The sequence below is a fragment of the Haliotis cracherodii genome, unplaced genomic scaffold, assembly GCF_022045235.1.
Source record: "Haliotis cracherodii isolate W230 unplaced genomic scaffold, xgHalCrac1.p SCAF_1, whole genome shotgun sequence".
Lineage (NCBI taxonomy): Eukaryota > Metazoa > Mollusca > Gastropoda > Lepetellida > Haliotidae > Haliotis > Haliotis cracherodii.
This window is the reverse complement of record NW_027266264.1, coordinates 45,180,511-45,199,247: the sequence shown is the minus strand read 5'-3', so window position 1 is coordinate 45,199,247 and position 18,737 is coordinate 45,180,511. Positions and strand designations below refer to the sequence as shown.

General features: G+C 39.9%; 1 protein-coding gene across 1 annotated transcript in view; it reads right to left on the bottom strand.

Annotated features, from left to right (window-relative positions):
* LOC139478260 (cornifelin homolog A-like) overlaps window positions 1-11,940 on the bottom strand; it is a 58,358-nt gene extending 46,418 nt beyond the window's left edge. The window contains exon 1 of the mRNA XM_071260676.1: window positions 11,869-11,940. The gene's annotated coding sequence lies outside the window, so the exon portion shown is untranslated. The remainder of the gene's footprint in view (window positions 1-11,868) is intronic.
* Window positions 11,941-18,737: the final 6,797 nt, after the last annotated feature.

Below are 18,737 nucleotides of genomic sequence, written 5' to 3'. Positions count from 1 at the left end.
TAAAATTTCGAAGTTAAATCAGTACTTTTAAAAAGTCGGGCATAGCTTCCGCACACCCAGCTACCCGCCATCCCCCAGACACAAGGACAACTGAGTCTCGATTGGCACTATACTTTATGAGAGCATTAAAATCGATGGCTACAAAATAATCCTTACTAATTACTATTTAATCATGAAATTATGACACGTGTGATGCCTTGCTTAGCATTTCTATCGGTCAAAAGTCCGACAACTTAAACAAACCATCAGTCAAATAGAAAGTTTATCGGTCTATGACCGGTGACCGAGGGCCATCTGAAACCCTGCCATAGGCATATTCCTCGACTTCTCTAAAGCTTTCGATATGGTATGGCACCACGGGCTAATACAAAAACTAAAAAAAATAGGATCCGCACTAAAAGCATTAAAATGGCAGAAAACTTAATCAAAAAATCTTTAAATAAAATACAACAATGGGCAGACAAATGGGGCTTCTCCCTTAACTCAGATAAAACAACAGGAGTAGTATTCAAACATAAAAACATGAAACCTGCCTACCCAATCCTCCAGCTAAACAACCAAATAATCAAATTCCAAAAACAAACCAAATTCTTAGGACTTATTTTCGATCAACACCTCACCTGGGAGGCTCACGTCCAAAACCTAAAAACTAGATGCAGCAAAGACCTTAACACATTAAGATGTCTCACCGGCTCTAACTGGGGAGCCTCCAAAGATACCCTCCTCTCACTATATACAACACTAATTAGATCAAACCTAGACTACGGCTGTGCCATATACAATACCCTAAACAACACTCTTTCTAAAAAACTTGACTCAATACAATATCAGGCTCTCGAACTAATTACATGCACCCAACATGGCACCTCCTACACCTCACTTCAGGCCCTTACAGGAGAAATGCCACTAAATCTACGCAGGGAACATCGAAGCCTTAATTTCTGGGCAGCGTCCCAAACAAACCCTCTCATCCAAAACCTTAGCCCAAGAAACCAAGCTCTAGCTCGCAAACACCCCTTACTCACCCCAATATCCCAAAGAATAACTAACTACCTCATTGAACACCAAACTCAAAATATTAAACAAAACTGCAAAAAATCAAATATCTTCACCCCTAAACTCAAAATACCCCAAATAGACACAACGCTAGCTAACCAAATAAATAAACAAACCGACCCAAACATAGCTAAAACCACCACACTTGCATACATACACGAAAATTGGCCAAATTGGTGTCACATATACACTGACGGATCTTCAGACCCGATCTCCAACCACACAGGCTTTGGAGTCCATACCACACAACCAGTTATATCCACACAATCTTACCGACTCCCTAACAACCAATCTATATTCACGGCCGAACTTATGGGCATGGCCTCAGCCCTGCATAACCAACAATCTAAAAACAACAAAAAAATCCTAATTCTCACTGACTCCCTTAGTGGACTACAAGCCCTCCAAAACAAAAATACCAAAAAACGACCTAAATTAATAAACCAAATACTTAAAAGCTCCAATGACCTAACAAAAGAAGGCAAACAAATAACCTTCTTGTGGATCCCCGCCCACGTAGGAATTGACGGCAACGAAAGCGCCGATAAAGCAGCTAAATTATCTCTCAAAATACCAGAAATAAGCCTAAACCTACCCATCTCAAAATCAGAAATTAAAAGTGTAAACAAACAAAAAATAACCAAAAAATGGCATAATCAATATCAAAACTCAAATAGCCAAATCCAAAAAGTGCTCAGAAAACCACTAGCCAAACCTAAAATCCTACACCCCTCTAAAAAAAGTGACAGATTAATTACAAAACTCCAAACAGGACACACGAACCTACATAACCACCTAAAACAACTTAAAAGACACACCACAGGCAACTGCCCCCACTGCAAACAACCCGAAACCACAGAACACGCACTCATCCACTGCACCCACTACCAAACACACAGAACCACTCTACAAACCACCCTCAATCTAAATAAGGTTCCTACTCTAGATGAAATACTAAACCCTCAAAATAAACTAGAAAACTTCATGGCCCTAGGCGTATTCCTAATCAAAACAGACCTAATTAAGCGCATCTAAAAATTAATTAATCTACCAATCCAAAATCCAATAAACATACAAACACCCACCTCACCCGGCTCCCTTAGTTCCCTCCTCCACCCACCTCGGCATTTATTCCAAATTTAAAAAATTCAAAAAATCAATATAAGCAACCCCTAAAAGCCCCCTCTTGGGTTGCACACACCACTTTCACCCTTTTCGGAATACACTAAATGGTCCGGCCAGGCCCGTGTGCGAAATACGCTGCAGTCGGAAAGCGCACGTTAAATCTTCTATATCAGTCAGTCAGCCCTCATTCATAGGTGATGAAGCTTCATGTCTTTCCAATACAGGAGACTAAACTCAGTGTAAAAGCCAAATTCACACTACCTGGGTACACCCAATATAGGAAAGACAGAAAAAGACTTATGCCTGGCAACAAGGGAGGAGGACTAATCACCCTTGTCCACGACAGCTGTACCTCCAAAAATATTGAAGCAAACGTAGGAAATCTTGAAACGCAAGTAATCTCCTTAAAACTGGCAAATGGCAACGAATTACGCATAGCTAACATATATCACAGGGTTACCCATGAAACGAACATGGAAGAGTTAACAAGACTAGCTCAAATAGTAGGCAAAAATGGGATAATCCTTGGTGACTTTAATGCCCACAGCCCTCTTTGGGAAGACAGGAATGATTCATGCAAATACGGCGAAATGGGTTGAGGACGACAATCTCATAACTCTGAACACCGGCAGTCACACACATTATGACCAAGTCCACAACACGTGGAGTTCAATTGATCTCACAATTGCCACCAAAAACCTTGCCTCACATTGCCAATGGCAAGTCCATGACGACACTTGGGGAAGCGATCACCTTCCTATACTCACCTACATAGGTAGCCCACCACAATTAGAGGAACAGCCCAATCCTCAGCCCACATGGGACTATGCAAAGGCTGACTGGCCTAAATTCAGGAAGGAATGTATATCATTCAAGTCCTCAGAAATTGCCTCAGATGATCCTGATCTTTTTTTGCCAAAATCTCACCTCAGCAATTATTGCCGCAGCTGAAAAATCAATTAAAAAAAAAAGACCACAAAACTGGCAAAACGCCGGTACCATGGCGGAACAGGGAAATAGCAAAAGCTAGGAGAGTGAGAAAGAAAGCCCTAAATAGGTCAAAAAGGGATAAATCAGCCTTCGCCCAAGTCCGAGCAGCCAGGTCAAAAGTAAGACAACTCATAGACGATTCTAAAAAGTCATGGCAGACCTGCTAATCCCTTAATGTGAAAACAAATGCTAAAACAGTCTGGAGCAAAATACACGCAATCAGGGGTTAGCGTAAACCCACAAAAATTCCTAAGTTAGCCAACGCCCGTACAGTCAAAGAAAAGGCCAACATTCTAGCTGAGCACTTCTCATCTGTCAGCAGCAACACAAATTGCAGCGAAGAATTCAAACACGAAAAAATGCTTATGCCTAAGATCTCAAAACGGCCGCAAAGCAAGCATCTGGTATACAATAAACCATTTACTGTGACAGAGTTTGATGATGCGATACAACATAGAAAAGGCACAGCACCTGGTCTTGACACAACCAGCTACGAAATATTGAAAAACCTACCTTATCAAACCAAAGGCTTACTCACTGGGTTGTATAACACGATATGGTCCAAAGGAGAAGTCCCAAAAGCATGGAAACATGCTGCGGTTATCCCGCTGCTAAAGCAAGGGAAAGACGAAGACCTACCAAACTCTTATCGACCGATCTCACTCACCTCAAACATGTGCAAAGCCATGGAAGCCATGGTTACAAAAAGGCTCATGCATCATCTTGAAACTGGCAACCACATAAAACCTTAGTAGTATTTCTGGACTTCAGCAAAGCCTTCGACATGGTATGGCATGACAGACTCCTCTCAAAACTAGCACAAAATGGAGTAGAAGGGAACATGGCAAACTTCATAGACAGCTTCCTGCAAGACAGGTCGCTATCAGTTAAAATAGGGAACAATCGATCGGATCCTATGGCACTTGACAATGGCATGCCACAAGGCAGCATTATAAGCCCAACCCTGTTTAATATCATGATCAATGATCTTTTTGACCATGTCAACTCTCCTACCCAAACTTCTAAGTTTGCTGATGACTGAGCAATATGGGTAAAGCACAGAGATATTTCACAAATCAGAAAAAAACTCCTGTCAGCCCTGGACGGAGTAGATCAATGGTGCAATAAATGGGGATTCACCCTTTCAAGTGAAAAAACTGTTGGAGTTCTATTCAAACACCGGGGAAAAGATGCTATGATACCCCGTGTCTCCATAAAAGGCAAACCTATCAAATTCGAAAAATCTGCAATATTTTTAAGGGGTGATCCTTGATCAACACCTCACTTGGCGCAAGCATATAGAATATGTCGAAAACAGATGTTAAAAAGACCTGAACGTATTACGGGCAATTTCAGGCACATCTTGGGGCACATCGAGGCTGGACCTCTACAAAGCTCTTATCAGATCAAAAATTGACTATGGTTGTGAGGCTTTTCATTCAGCATCAAATACTGTCTGGGGCGCCTTGACAGAATACAATAAAGAAGCCCTAATCACGCTAATTCTAGCCACAGGCGCAGCGACAGGCACCTCACTAGAAGCACTACAAGTAGAAACGGGAGAACTCCCATTGAAACTAAGAAGAGAGCAGACAATATTATCGTTCTGGGGACGAACATCAAACCCTTTGGTTAAAAAGATATGGCAAGACAAAAACACTCGAGATGAAGCCCTAGCTCGAAAAAATCCCTCACTAAAGACATCTGGGATATTAGTAAGTGAACTCATTCGAAGTCACAATTGCGATGACATTCAGCCTCCAGAAAGTCACTACAAAGGGTTACACCTTCCCTGGACTTTAAAAACTCCCAAAGTTGACACTGCTTTAACATCAGAAGTCACTAAAAGAGAAAACCCAACCCTACTACGATCAGTAGCTATCACTAAAATTCAAACTACCTGGGACAGCTGGGCCCATATATACACTGATGGATCCAAGAATCCTATCAACAACAGTGCTGGTTACAGGATCCATATCCACAGCTCCAAACCCCAAGCACATTCAGTTCGCTTGCCTGATGGTCAGTCAGTATTCACGGCTGAATTGGAGGCAATTCATCATGCACTCAAACTCATACCGGACCTCCCGGAAGCAAAGGCAGTCGTCCTATCAGACTCGCTAAGTGCACTTCAGGCCATCAGTGGCAGAAACTCAAACTCCAGGCCAAACACACTCAACAATATTCTATACGAATATACAAAACTATCGGACCAAGGGCAACAGGTGGAGCTGTGTTGGATCCCCTCTCACATAGATATTCATGGAAATTCCCTTTAGTAAACTAGAGATAAAAAGCAAAATCAAAGCCTCCATAGCAGAAAGATGGCAAATGGGACGCAAGTAAGATCGGCAGATGGCTATACAAAATTCAACCCAAGGTCCAACAAAAGCCAAACTCATACTCAAATGAAAAGAAAATTGAAATTGCTATCTCACGCCTCAGACTTGGTCACAGAAAGCACTGACAAGGTTTGTTCATCTTGCAATCAGGCTGAAACCATTGACCACCTGTTAGGCGACATTTTTTTTATTTGTTGGTTTACGGATGCGCCGCTCTTTCAAAGTCCAAATGTTAAAAAAAAATAAAAATGAAAATTACCCTTTTTTTTATTACCACCGATCTTTTCGACAAAAAGTTCAAACAAAAAAAGATTTCTTTTCCTCGTCGAGCGTAAAGCAAAGGGAAGTCACTCTGATATTTCTTGCTGGGATCCTTCTTTATACCATCAAAGCTTGTCAACGCAAAGCGCAGTGGTGACCAGTTTAAGTATTTCAACACTGTTGGCCGTTCAAAGCCACAAGTCACACCGCACGGTAAACCGTCCAAGCCACGTCAAAATAGTTTATAATTATATTAACCTACTTGCCATATCATTCATTTATTAAATCTATCACATTTCACAATGTCTGAAATACCTATTCCATTTGATTTTATCATTTTTTTATCTATAGATTAAAAATATATTCACTTGACACTATTTCCCGCAATGTTATTGAAAATAAAATTCTCGGACACACTTCGACAACGGGTCCTCACGGGCTGAAACGTCTTTATTTACAAAGTAATAAAATCATCAAAAATGTATCTATAAAAGTTGCCAAACTGACATCTTAGTTATTATTTCCAACTTTTCGTGCGATCGCATATCGTAAGTCAAATGACATCTCGGCTTTCGTCGCCTGGATTTCTCGGCTCGGACACGATGTCTTAATGCCAAAATATATGCATAAGAAATCTTTGTCATAGCTTGTAACCTAGCTCTATGCATCCATAAAGTTCCATATTTTTAATATAGATCGCGATTTCATGCTAAAACGTTCAGAATAACATGATTTAACACAAACCTTTCGCCAAAGTCTGAAAATTATCTTTGCTGTAATTTGATTAGCTGCCTTAGGTCACGTGCTTAAATTTGACTAATCGCTAACCTTGTAGCAGATTTTGTCGGTGAAACAATATAAGTTTTTTTAATGTATACTGACATGGCAGGACGTATGTGTTATTCATACGAAGCTTTGAAAACCGAGGTATTTCCTCATGTTAGTGAGCGGACAGCCATCATCGGGAAATGGGTGATGACAGATATTATTTGTAATTCTTTTTAAAATAATGTTCAACGTAAACAAATGAAAATTAAAAACAAATAGGTAGATGAATTCTTATATTTGCCGAAAAAATCGTTAGATTTGCGCTAAATTTGGACGTTATGAATGTTTTAGCTTACATTATTATTTATTTAAAACGAACTTTATTTAGTTGTTCATGAATTATTTAAATAATGAAATACACATAACTTTCATATTTATAAACAATAGGATTAATTAGACCTTTCAAATAGTGTATGGCCAAACATGTAGTAGCAAAGATGTTAATTTCAGCAGATAATTCATTGATAAATGTTGGTTTCATTTATCACACAACAGTCTCTGGGAACTTGGTGTCACAGCAGTAATCTTCTGGTTGGCTGGTGTTGAAAGAGTTAAACGTTGCCCATGCATTTGCTGCCAAAATAGCAGCGTCTTTCATGCATTTCCACCCATGGCATGAATATTGTTATGTTGTCATCCCTGCACAAGCTGAGTGCAAGGGATATAATAAAATGTTCTTGAAAAATTGAGTTATTTTACTTTTATTACGACAGGATATTTTTTTTCATACCTACCTAACTTTTTAGGACAAAATTCAGGTAAAAAAAATGTGAGGCTTTTTTTTCTTTTTTTTTTTTAATTGGCCTGCCTCACTTTTGAAATGAGTTTGAAATCCGTAAACCAAGAAATAAAAAAAGTGTCGCCTTACTAGAATGTCAAGACCATGCCCCAGCCCGGGCTAGGTTAAAACAAGAATTGCAGTTAGATCCGCTATCTGTCATAGATCTCCTAAAGCCAAGAGATGCAATAGCGAAGGCCAAACTAACTCTATTTCTGCGAGATGGACAGCTGCTCGAACGTATATAAAGAGCAGCCAAGGATAAAAATGAAATCATATCAATATAAGAAAATAGAAATCATATCAATGCAAAAACAGAAATTATGTGAACACCGAACTCACAATAGATATGTGAACCCTTCTCACACACAGGAGTCCCAAAGAGGGACAGGTCAGCTGAAATTGCCTAGGCAAAAGGCGACCTCTTAAACACCTAATGCACAAACAACAACAACCTCATTCAGTCTTGCTTGACAATGGTGTAAGGATCTATACCGAAACATCGCTTTTTACAGTATTAAAGAAGTTGTTATCCATAAATTGTGACTACTTAGTCAACCTTCAACTTCTAAGTAATGCCTATCAATTTATTTTAATTGGGTTATTACATTTTTCATTGTGTAACCAATATTTTTCCACTCATCTTGTCATCACTCTATTGGGTATTTCCCCAAATAAGTGAACATTTAAAGATTTTTTAAAAAAGAAATAACGTTTTAGATGTACATGTATATAACTGTTCTAATTTTATAGGCTTGACTCGGAAAGTAAATTTTCTCGTAATTGTATTTAGGAAATTAGCTCCTTTGTACCGGTATGCATGCTGAAAAATCTTCATTAGGTATTTATGCGTGCTGTTTTAATAATTTGAGTTTTTCATTTAATGCACGTGATTCTGTATGCAAGTTCTGTACCCAAGTAATTGGGTTTTGAAAATTCCGGGGGGTATTTTATGCAAATACGCTGCTTATCTGTATCACTGGGACTTTTTAAAGAGATTGTATATGGTGCATTTTGAACCGCTTTCTGTACATCAACCATTAAAATCCCTTTCTTACACATACAATATCGCTTTTCTTGTATACCATATGTATATCATGTAATACGATATATAAAATCGGTTTAGTTTCAATTCACACTTTATATAATACATTAAAAGTACCCAACATTTCGTGTACCTGAAGCGCCTGTCATGTATGTACACTATACACTTACTGTTGATAGATTACTATATTCCTATTGATCCAAACTAATAACATATTAACTAGTATTGGCTATATATCAGCCAATGGTTGCAATACTTAAACATCCCTATAAACAATTTAACAGTGTCTATAAATAAACACCATATACAAGTATAATGTGTGGCAGCAGGTTACTCGTCAGGTTCGCTAATCCACTCAGGCACTGGGCCGAAGTTATTTGATTATGCCATGACACTCAATTTAAAAGAGAAAATCGAAAACCTGTTATATTCTCCATCAATTCAACGATATTGCCGATTCGAAGTTAGTTTCTCTGTAAGTTCAATATTCCCCCGATACTGATCAATACTCTAGAAAACAGCTCCATTAGTACTTAAACGCGGTATATCATTCCGCTCACTTTGTATCAATGGTAACAAATACACACATCTAATGATCCCCTGAATGGAGACTGGCATTCTGTCAATGAAGTCACCTATTTCATTTACCCTGGTTTTGTGTAGCAGTTCTGTACATGTGGCATTTTGCGAGAGAATCTCCCTGGTTTTGTGTAGCACTTCTGTACATGCAGCATTTTGCGAGAGAATCTCCCTGGTTTTGTGAAGCAGTTCTGTACATGCAGCATTTTGCGAGAGAATCTCCCTGGTTTTGTGAAGCAGTTCTGTACATGCAGCATTTTGCGAGAGAATCTCCCTGGTTTTGTGAAGCAGTTCTGTACATGCAGCATTTTGCGAGAGAATCTCCCTGGTTTTGTGTAGCAGTTCTGTACATGTGGCATTTTGCGAGAGAATCTCCCTGGTTTTGTGTAGCAGTTCTGTACATGTGGCATTTTGCGAGAGAATCTCCCTGGTTTTGTGTAGCAGTTCTGTACATGTGGCATTTTGCGAGAGAATCTCCCTGGTTTTGTGTAGCAGTTCTGTACATGTGGCATTTTGCGAGAGAATCTCCCTGGTTTTGTGTAGCAGTTTTGTACATGAGGCATTTTGCGAGAGAATCTCCCTGGTTTTGTGAAGCAGTTCTGTACATGCAGCATTTTGCGAGAGAATCTCCCTGGTTTTGTGTAGCAGTTCTGTACATGCGGCATTTTGCGAGAGAATCTCCCTGGTATTGTGTAGCAGTTCTGTACATGCGGCATTTTGTGAGGGAATCTCCCTGGTATTGTGTAGCAGTATTGTACATGCAGCATTTTGCTAGAGAATCTCCTTCGCTTACTAACCCGTGAAAATTCCGGGGTAGAATAGGTCTTCAGCAACCCATGCTTGCCGTAAAAAGTGACTATGCTTGTCGCACGAGGCGACTAACGGGATCGGGTGGTCAGGCTCGCTGACTTGGTTGATGCATGTTATCGTTCCCAATTGCGTGGATCGATGCTCATGATATCAATCACTGGATTGTCTGGTCCAGACTCGATTATTTACAGACCGCCGTCATTTAGCTAGAATATTGCTGAGTGCGGCGTTAAACAACAAACCAAACAAAACCTTAGTTTACTAAGCTCTGACATAGCCTTTAATCATAGGTTGTTCAAGCAAAAAGTATGTTTGGCCAATATTGTCCAAATTCAAGGTTTTAGAGTGTCAGTTTCTATAGTTACATGTCCCATTGAGATACATCCCAACATATCTACATGCCTTCGTCTGGTGCGTTCTTCCTTCATGGTCCTCATTAGATGCGGCCATGATGTGGATGGAATATTGCTAAAAACAGCATCAAACTCCCACCACCCTCATGAATGGTAAATTCTCGACTTATTTCACATCAGCAAAACATAAACAATAAAAATGACCTGATGTATACAAACTGATTTGTAGTTACGCATATACAGTTCTAAAAAAGATTTTGCGAACTCACAGATCCATCATGACCATGAATAACGATAATGTTGACATATTACATCAAGGGATAGGTGATCAAGTCCCTGTGTGTGCAAGTTTGTCACGATATGCTCCACTGACCCTAAAACTGTAAAACCAGGTTCAGGTATGTAGGTCATATATCGCTATCCCCCCCATCTTTCCTGTAACCCTGTACCTGTAAGATAGATGCATATCCACCCATCTTCCCTGTAACTCTGTACCTATAAGGTTTGATACATATACTCCCCCCCCCAACGCAATCGTCCCTGTAACCCTGTACCTATAAGGTGCATACATAAGCAGTGTTTCTCTACACATTCATGTGATGCAATGGTTAAAAATATGGTCATAGATATGCAATTAAAGACAGAAACAAGGGTTTATTATTCCAAGGAGGAACTGAAATCAATTTAAAGAATAATGCAAATTATGATAATTTAATGTTCAACAGCACCACAAAAAGAGTGTCTTATGTTTGGGAATAATCAAGTTCACTGATGCATCTAACGAGCATTCGTGTCCAAATCTCAAGATAGAAATGCTCACATCAGTGTTCACATTACACCGTTCACATCACCGCAAATAAAGACTTTATACATTATATGTTATGCTGTAAACGTTCTCTATGCTGGTTCCATAGCCACGTACCCTTAATTTGTATTGAATGTTACATACGTGACAGTTGTGTGTTGGTCCTTGTTCAAATACCATAGATCTCCCATATATTGCCAACATCAACCATATCCAATCTTGACCGGTATAGTTACAAGGGGTACAGGCTAAAACGGCACCTTTGCAAAACATCACCGACTTCTCAGGCTAAAATGGCAACTCATTTGTTCGACGAAAGCGGCACCTCTATTTATAATAACAATAAGAATGATTAATGTAGAAGTATATATGCTTTATTTACATGTTATGTTGTAGAATATATGATTTATGTACATTGTCATTGTCTTGGACAGTTATTCACTGTTGAATATTGTCTTAAACACAGTTTCAGCTTGACATTGACTTAATTGAGTGAAGGTACTTGAAACTTCAAAGCATGTGATGTTTTCACAATACGTTTTGATGCCTCACGTTTAATTTGTAATTTTTCATTTGTCTTGTTTATACTTGTGGTCTGCATCGAGGAACTGCAGTTTGTCGATGGACGCACGTTTACAACTTCACAAACATAAACAGCCACAAAGTCAGTCGAGCTGAGCCAGCCGACGGGTATATAGCTCTATACCATGTTGGCTTCGTGTGTGAAACCTGTCTGTTGCACTTGTGACGTCATTTCGCAGTAAAGCGGGTGAATATAATTTTGTCACGTGTGATTTCAGTCACCATCATAAACTACACTATCTTCTTGACACTATAAACCTACTATGAAAATCATGATTGTCTTTACTGACCAAATTATGAAGAAAATAACCTACCGTTCTTCTTGTCGTTCTCGTCTTTATTATTCCTGGTCACGTGATCCGTGCTACGAAAGCGGCAAATTTTACAATTGAATCCGGATTAGCACAAACCGGTTTCATTGCATGACAAACAGGTATCCCAGAAAATGACGCGTTGAGTCTCGTATCGGGACTAAGAGGCTATCACTCATTAAAATCATACCTCATGATTCGTAATGAATACTTATTTATTAAGGGCAGAGCTTAAAAACTGATAATATACTCGGTTTTACATCCGAACTACAGCGAAATACACCTGTTAGCGAAAGGATTAGGGGGCTGCGTGTATGTGGGGATAATTATGCTATTTCTTCATTTTTGTTACCATATATACACCTCGCCCAATATACGGCAACTAAAGACACCATTAACTAATAGTATAACACGATAGATGAGAATGCTTAATCACATTCACTAAAGTCATACCGTCAGATACAGTAGTTATTCATGCATAATGAGCATGACTCAAAGGTTATTTCTATTTACGTCAGATGACCGGTGAAGCAAACTGTTGTGTATGTATTATGTTATTTGTCCGACCCGCACATTGGAGGAACATCAAGTCTTCAATACATAACAAAACCGCAGTTGGCTCAATCACTGTTTAATGGAGAACTGTCTTGCCTCACACAGCTGCCTAGGTTACAACAGCATAATGATGTCGCACCTAAAGTGACGTCACTGCATGTGCGCATTGGCGCACTTACAATATAAACATACCTAACATGTACAACATTTCTCCCCTTAAAAGAAATTACTTTCTACTTCTCTAACCAATACATTTACAATAGTCAGAACACAGTACTATGGGTTATTTTCTAAAGTTATAATCTAACAATGTAACAACTTTCAACCACAACTTTATTCAATGACTTAATTGTCAAAACTGTCAGTTTCTACATTGTGTTCTCACAGGGTTATTCTATCGGGAGGTTATCTCACTCTTTCTGAATGTCTCACGGTTTGTTTTGCTGATACATTTGCAATTGTCACCTCACTGTCTTCACGCTGGTGTTCATGACATTGCTGTGATGCACTTGATATTACGATAGGGTCGCCTTTGTTGACCCTGATACTTTCTTCAGTCCCTGCACTACAGTCACTTTGAACAATCATGTTATCGTTACCATGGTTACTAGTTGCATCTCTACACCTTAATTGATCAATATGACCCTTGACAGTTCTATTGCCGATGTCAACATCATAATGTCTTTCACCACATTTTGTCATCACCTTGCCAGCAGTCCAATTGTCTTCTCTGTTGTACTCACGCACCCACACCTTATCATTGTCATTTAGCTGTCTTGTGTCGCCAGGTTGACACAATGAAGAAGACTGTTTTGTAGCAACAACATCAGCATGATTAGGCTTGATTAAGTCAAGTCTACATCTTAGTTCTCTTCCAAGAAAAAGTTTTGGTGGAGTTTCTTGAGTTGGGCAATGGGGACTAGAACGATAGGCTAGCAGAAACCTATCAATCTTCTTCTGTAATGTTGCATCATCCCCTCTAGTTGATTTCATAGCTTGTTTGAAGGATTGAACAGCTCTCTCAGCAAGTCCGTTTGTAGCAGGATGATATGGAGCAGATAAGATGTGTTTTACACCATTACTTCTCAAGAATGTTTCAAACTCATTTGACACAAATTGTGGACCATTATCTGTAACAACTTGCAGTGGTAATCCATATTTCGCGAACAAACCTCTCATCACTTTCACTGTCCCATCAGCAGTAGTTGAATTCATAACAATCACCTCTAATCATTTGGAATGAGAATCTACAACAATGAGGTACATGTGACCCATGAAAGGACCAGCAAAGTCCAAATGAATGCGACACCATGGTTTTAATGGCCATGACCAATGATGAACAGCTTTTGTTGGATCATTTTGAGCTTTCTGGCATGTAATACACATTCTTGCAGTACTTTCAATATCAGCATCTACTCCAGGCCACCACACATAACTTCTAGCAACTGATTTCATTTTCACAATTCCCAAATGACCACCATGTAACTCATTTAGAACACCGTTTCTGAGTTTAGAAGGAATCACTACTCTCATTCCCCATACAATGCATCCTAATTGAATGGAAAGCTCATATCTTCTTGAGTGAAATGGTTTCATTATTTTGTTCTCACTGTGATCTTTATCCCGACCGTTCATCACTGCCATGTTCACTTGTGAAAGAACAGGATCTCGCCTTGTCTCATTTCTCACATCACCTGCTGTAATAGGCAGATGTTCAAACTGACTTGCATAGAACAAATCTACATCATCATTCACACATTTTGTTGTATCAGGTAGAGGTAAACGAGACAACACATCAGCATTTGCATTGGCAGAGAAAGATTTGAACTGAATTTTGTAATCATATGCACTGAGAATCAATGCCCATCTCTTTAGACGAGCAGCAACTAATGATGGTACTGACCGTCCCTTACCAAACAAGGCAGTGAGAGGTCGATGATCTGTCACGAGAGTGAAATGCCTACCATACACATACTGATGAAATCTTTTCACACCAAATATAATTGCTAGGGCTTCTCTGTCAATTTGTGAATATCTCTTTTCAGCCTTGTTCAGTGTTCTTGAAGCAAATGCAATCGGTCGTTCAGTACCATCACTCATCACATGAGACAACACAGTGAGTGAGTGAGTATGGTTTTACGCCGCTTTTAGCAATATTCCAGCAATATCACGGCGGGGGACACCAGAAATGGGCTTCACACATTCTACCCATGTCGGGAATCGAACCCGGGTCTTCGGCGTGACGAGCGAACGCTTTAACCACATCATTTGAACCGGTCACTAGAATATCATCTTGATGACATAATACTTTCTGCAAACCTTGAAGAATTTGGTCCATTGTAGCTTGAAAAATTGCAGGAGCTGAAGCAATGCCGAAAGCAAGTCTTGTGTACCTGTAGAGTCCTTTTAGAGTATTGATGGTGAGTAGTTTCTGTTAGTCTTCATCCACCTCCATTTGTTGATAAGCATGAGCAAGATCAATCTTTGAGAATTTCTGACCTCCGGCAAGTTGAGCGAACATGTCTTCAATCTTGTTTTGTGGATACTGGTTCACATTTAAAGCTGGGTTTACAGTAGATTTGAAATCGCCGCATATTCTGACAGATCTGTCAGGTTTGACCACTGGAACTATTGGTGTAGCCCACTCAGAATGTTCTACTTTGATAATCACGCCATTTTTCTCCATTCTTGAAATTTCGCCAAGGACTTTAATAGTCTTATGCCCCCTTTTTACTACGACCACGAATATCCCAAATCACCCCGAATTGGAAACTTTCGAAATTCGTGATGATTCGGCCAATAATGCAAACTTTCATGAAGAATCGGTAGGAGGTACGAAGCAGTTACGACAAACTTACGACGACATATTTACGAGTAGTTTGCGAAAATCGGTACTTTTCCTGACACTTTGGCATGTTCTTGGGTCCTGAAAGACTAAAAAGCCCCCGGTCGCTGGCCAACACATCATTTCCACCATTTCTTTGGAAATCGTGTTGTTCTGACTTAATTCTTACATGATTCCTAGTTGACTCGGGTCATTCGTGGCTCTTTCGGGATGTTTTCGGGTTGAGGACAAGAAATTTTGGGAGCCACGAATCGCTAAGAATAGCCAAGAATGCAAAAGAAACGATTATGAAGCTGTTACGGAACATAAGAATTAAGTACGAATGGATGACGAATGTTTTGGAATCAAATAAGATTCATTTAAGAACTTCAAGAAATGATTGAGATTTATCTACGAACATGAAACATTTCCTATTCGGGGTGATTCGGGATATGTGGTCGTAGTGAAATTGGGGCATTACGTGGATCAATGCCAACAGAAACATCAACTTTCTAATCAAATGAAATTAATACTGTCGTAACAAGAGAACTATATATGCTGCGAATCAATAATGTAAGTGGGTAATTTATGGATACGATGTATAAATTGATAATTTCGGGTTATACTGTTGAAAAAGGTATCATCCCCTCAGTCATACAGGCCATTTGTCATACAGCTTTTAACAACATAGCATATGCATGACTGGACCACTTATCCCCTGTCTTCTACCTATCCATATGGAATGTTCCACTTAACTGTGTTTATGTTTAAGTTTGAATTATAGGGAACACCAGGATTATAATTATGAATGATCTAATTCATTTGCAGATTTTAGGAAAACAAATTGAAAGGCAGAAAAGTAATTGATAAATTAGTATGATTTATTCAACATAATATCATAAAGATGAACCATGTTTAACAAGAATTAATAACATTCAACATTCAAAGCATCATAATTGCGGATAATGGCTATCCAAGCTTTAATAGGTGACCTGCAACATCAAAGAACTGGATTGGACTTTTCCTTCCTTGGATCAGTTGATCTTTCAGTCTCTGGAGTCTATTGTCAGCCTCACGGTAGACCCGTTTTCTACTTGGTTTAGGTGCACCGAGGTTGATCTGCGCCAATTTCACCATGTCAGCTTTCTCAATCATTCGGAAGACTTCTATCAGACAGTAGATGTTGGGGTGTTGGTGAGGAAGACTCAGCTTGTTTGTGGAAGCCTTCCAGGTTGTTGTTGGTCCTCAGGCCAGTGGTGTCATGGTGATTCCATAGGAGAATTGGAAAGCGAGCATCATAATCTACCCAAGTCAATACCATGTAGTCGTTGAAGGTCTCAGCTCTGGGTAGATCAGGTGTGTGCTGCATCGCTTCTAGCAAGGCGTCTTGGACTTCATCTTGATCTTCTTTATATAGGCTACAGCCAACCCATGGTCTTGTGTCTTCCTCCATATGGCTTGGTGTAGTGGAAGAAGCAGCCCTTGACCTTAGCGTTGGGGAACTCCAACTGGATGGCACGGATTGCTGCTTGTTCAAAATCTGTCTGCAGGCGAGAGGGGGCAAGTTCTCTGTTCAGGGTGTCTGCAACATGGGTCTTTAAAAGGCTGAACAGTCTTCTGTACGTTGTCATCTGGCGGTCGGGTGGCATAAACTACAGGATAGCTGACAGATCCAGTTCTGACGTCAAGTATGTACACTTGATCCTAAAGGGCAGGGCAGGCGGTAAAGGTACCATCCATGTATATCGTCTCAGCACCTTGTAGGATCTGTATCTGCTCATCTGTGGCAAAGGCAAGGACCTTATTTTCTTCTCCATCGCTGAATAGGAGGAAGCGGTCCCCATCTGATGTATGGCTCCAGGCATCATCTAGGTCCACTTGGGCTCTGGTTTGGGGCAGGACAGGTATGGCCTTCCTTCTGTGGCGGTAAAGGGCACAGCTCAAGCTGGGGAAGGCAGGGAGGGCTTGGGCATCATCTTCGTCGGCGACCTGTTGGTTGTGGAGCTGCTGTATCGGGGTTGTTTCCTCTCTTGCCCTCTTCCTCATGTTGCTGACAAAACGAACTCGGTTTGAATTCTGCGGGGGGTGGTTGTGCTCTGACACATTCCTCACAAAAATCACCAACAGTAGTGCACTTGCCGGAGCAAGATTTAATTACACAACACCAGTGTTATGCTGTCTGTCTTGTTGCATTCTTGTTGAACAAGTATCCTTCAAAGAAAACCTGGCGGGTACCGCGGGCTGACGTAACATATTCTACAAGTCGCAGAGCTATGATTGTGAATGATGTAAAAGCAATTGATACAGTATTTATACATATGTGTGTGATCACAAAATGCATCTCATCAGTTAAATAGTTTCTCATCTCAAACATCTCTAGTCTCCTTTCATAGGATTACATGAATTACATTCATAACCTCAAAGGGCAGAGTATTTATTAAAACAACATATTAATTATTTGTTAGTAAAAGAACTTATGGTGACTTTGATCATTTTAATACCCTCTTCTCACAAGATAACCAGCTCACAACAACTCACCCTTTATGAATTTAACATTGTTGTTGTAACAAATACCTTAACTCAGAATGTTGGGTCATACCATCACAGCTTAAGAGTGCTCTAATTTCCTCTACTCAACTGTATGACGATTGGCAATAAAACAAAAAATCAATTTTTAGGGAAATACAAGCAAGTCCCCAAAGTAATATGCTTGTCTGAAAGACAAACTCAGGATGGAAATACCACAGCTTTTCAACACCTAGCAAGCAAATGGGTGAGTGATGCTTAAAGGGTCAGTACGTCGGCTTTTCTGAAGCATTGTTATATCTGGCCAAATATGTGTAAACTGCGTAAAACGCCCAGTATCACCAAAAAATATATGTTTATCTAAATGTGTAGACCTGTCAAAAATGAAACAGAAAAAAATGGCCCGAGAAGGTTCCGGGTTTGAATAGGCTTTCAGCAACCCATGCTTGTCGTAAGAGATGACTGACGGGATCGGACGGTCAGGCTCGCTGACATGGTTGATGCATGTCATTGTATCTCACTACATAGATGGAATGCTCATGATGTCAATCACTTGATTGTCTGATTCAGACTCGATTCTTTACAGACTGTTGTCATGGAGCTGGAGTATTGATGAGTGCGGCGTAAAACAACTAACAAACAGATGAAAAACATGCAATATCTTGAAGGGACTGTGTAAGATGTGATGCCAGTCAGCAACATTCCTGTAACAGCCAGTTAAAAACAGGCCTGTCAGACAAACCAGTGGCTATTAGTATGAAAATCGCCCCACGCTGTCGGGGTACGACGAAACAGTCTGCCCTGTCACCTCATCCTCGTTAAATATCAGTCTTCCTAAACGCCACTACTGGCTACCTATCGTCCTGTACGGAAAGTCTGCTAACGTGCGCAGTAGTGTGTTTACAGTGCAGTCTACACCTTCGATTGGCTACAGATCACAAAACATTGTTTACATATAAATACCAAT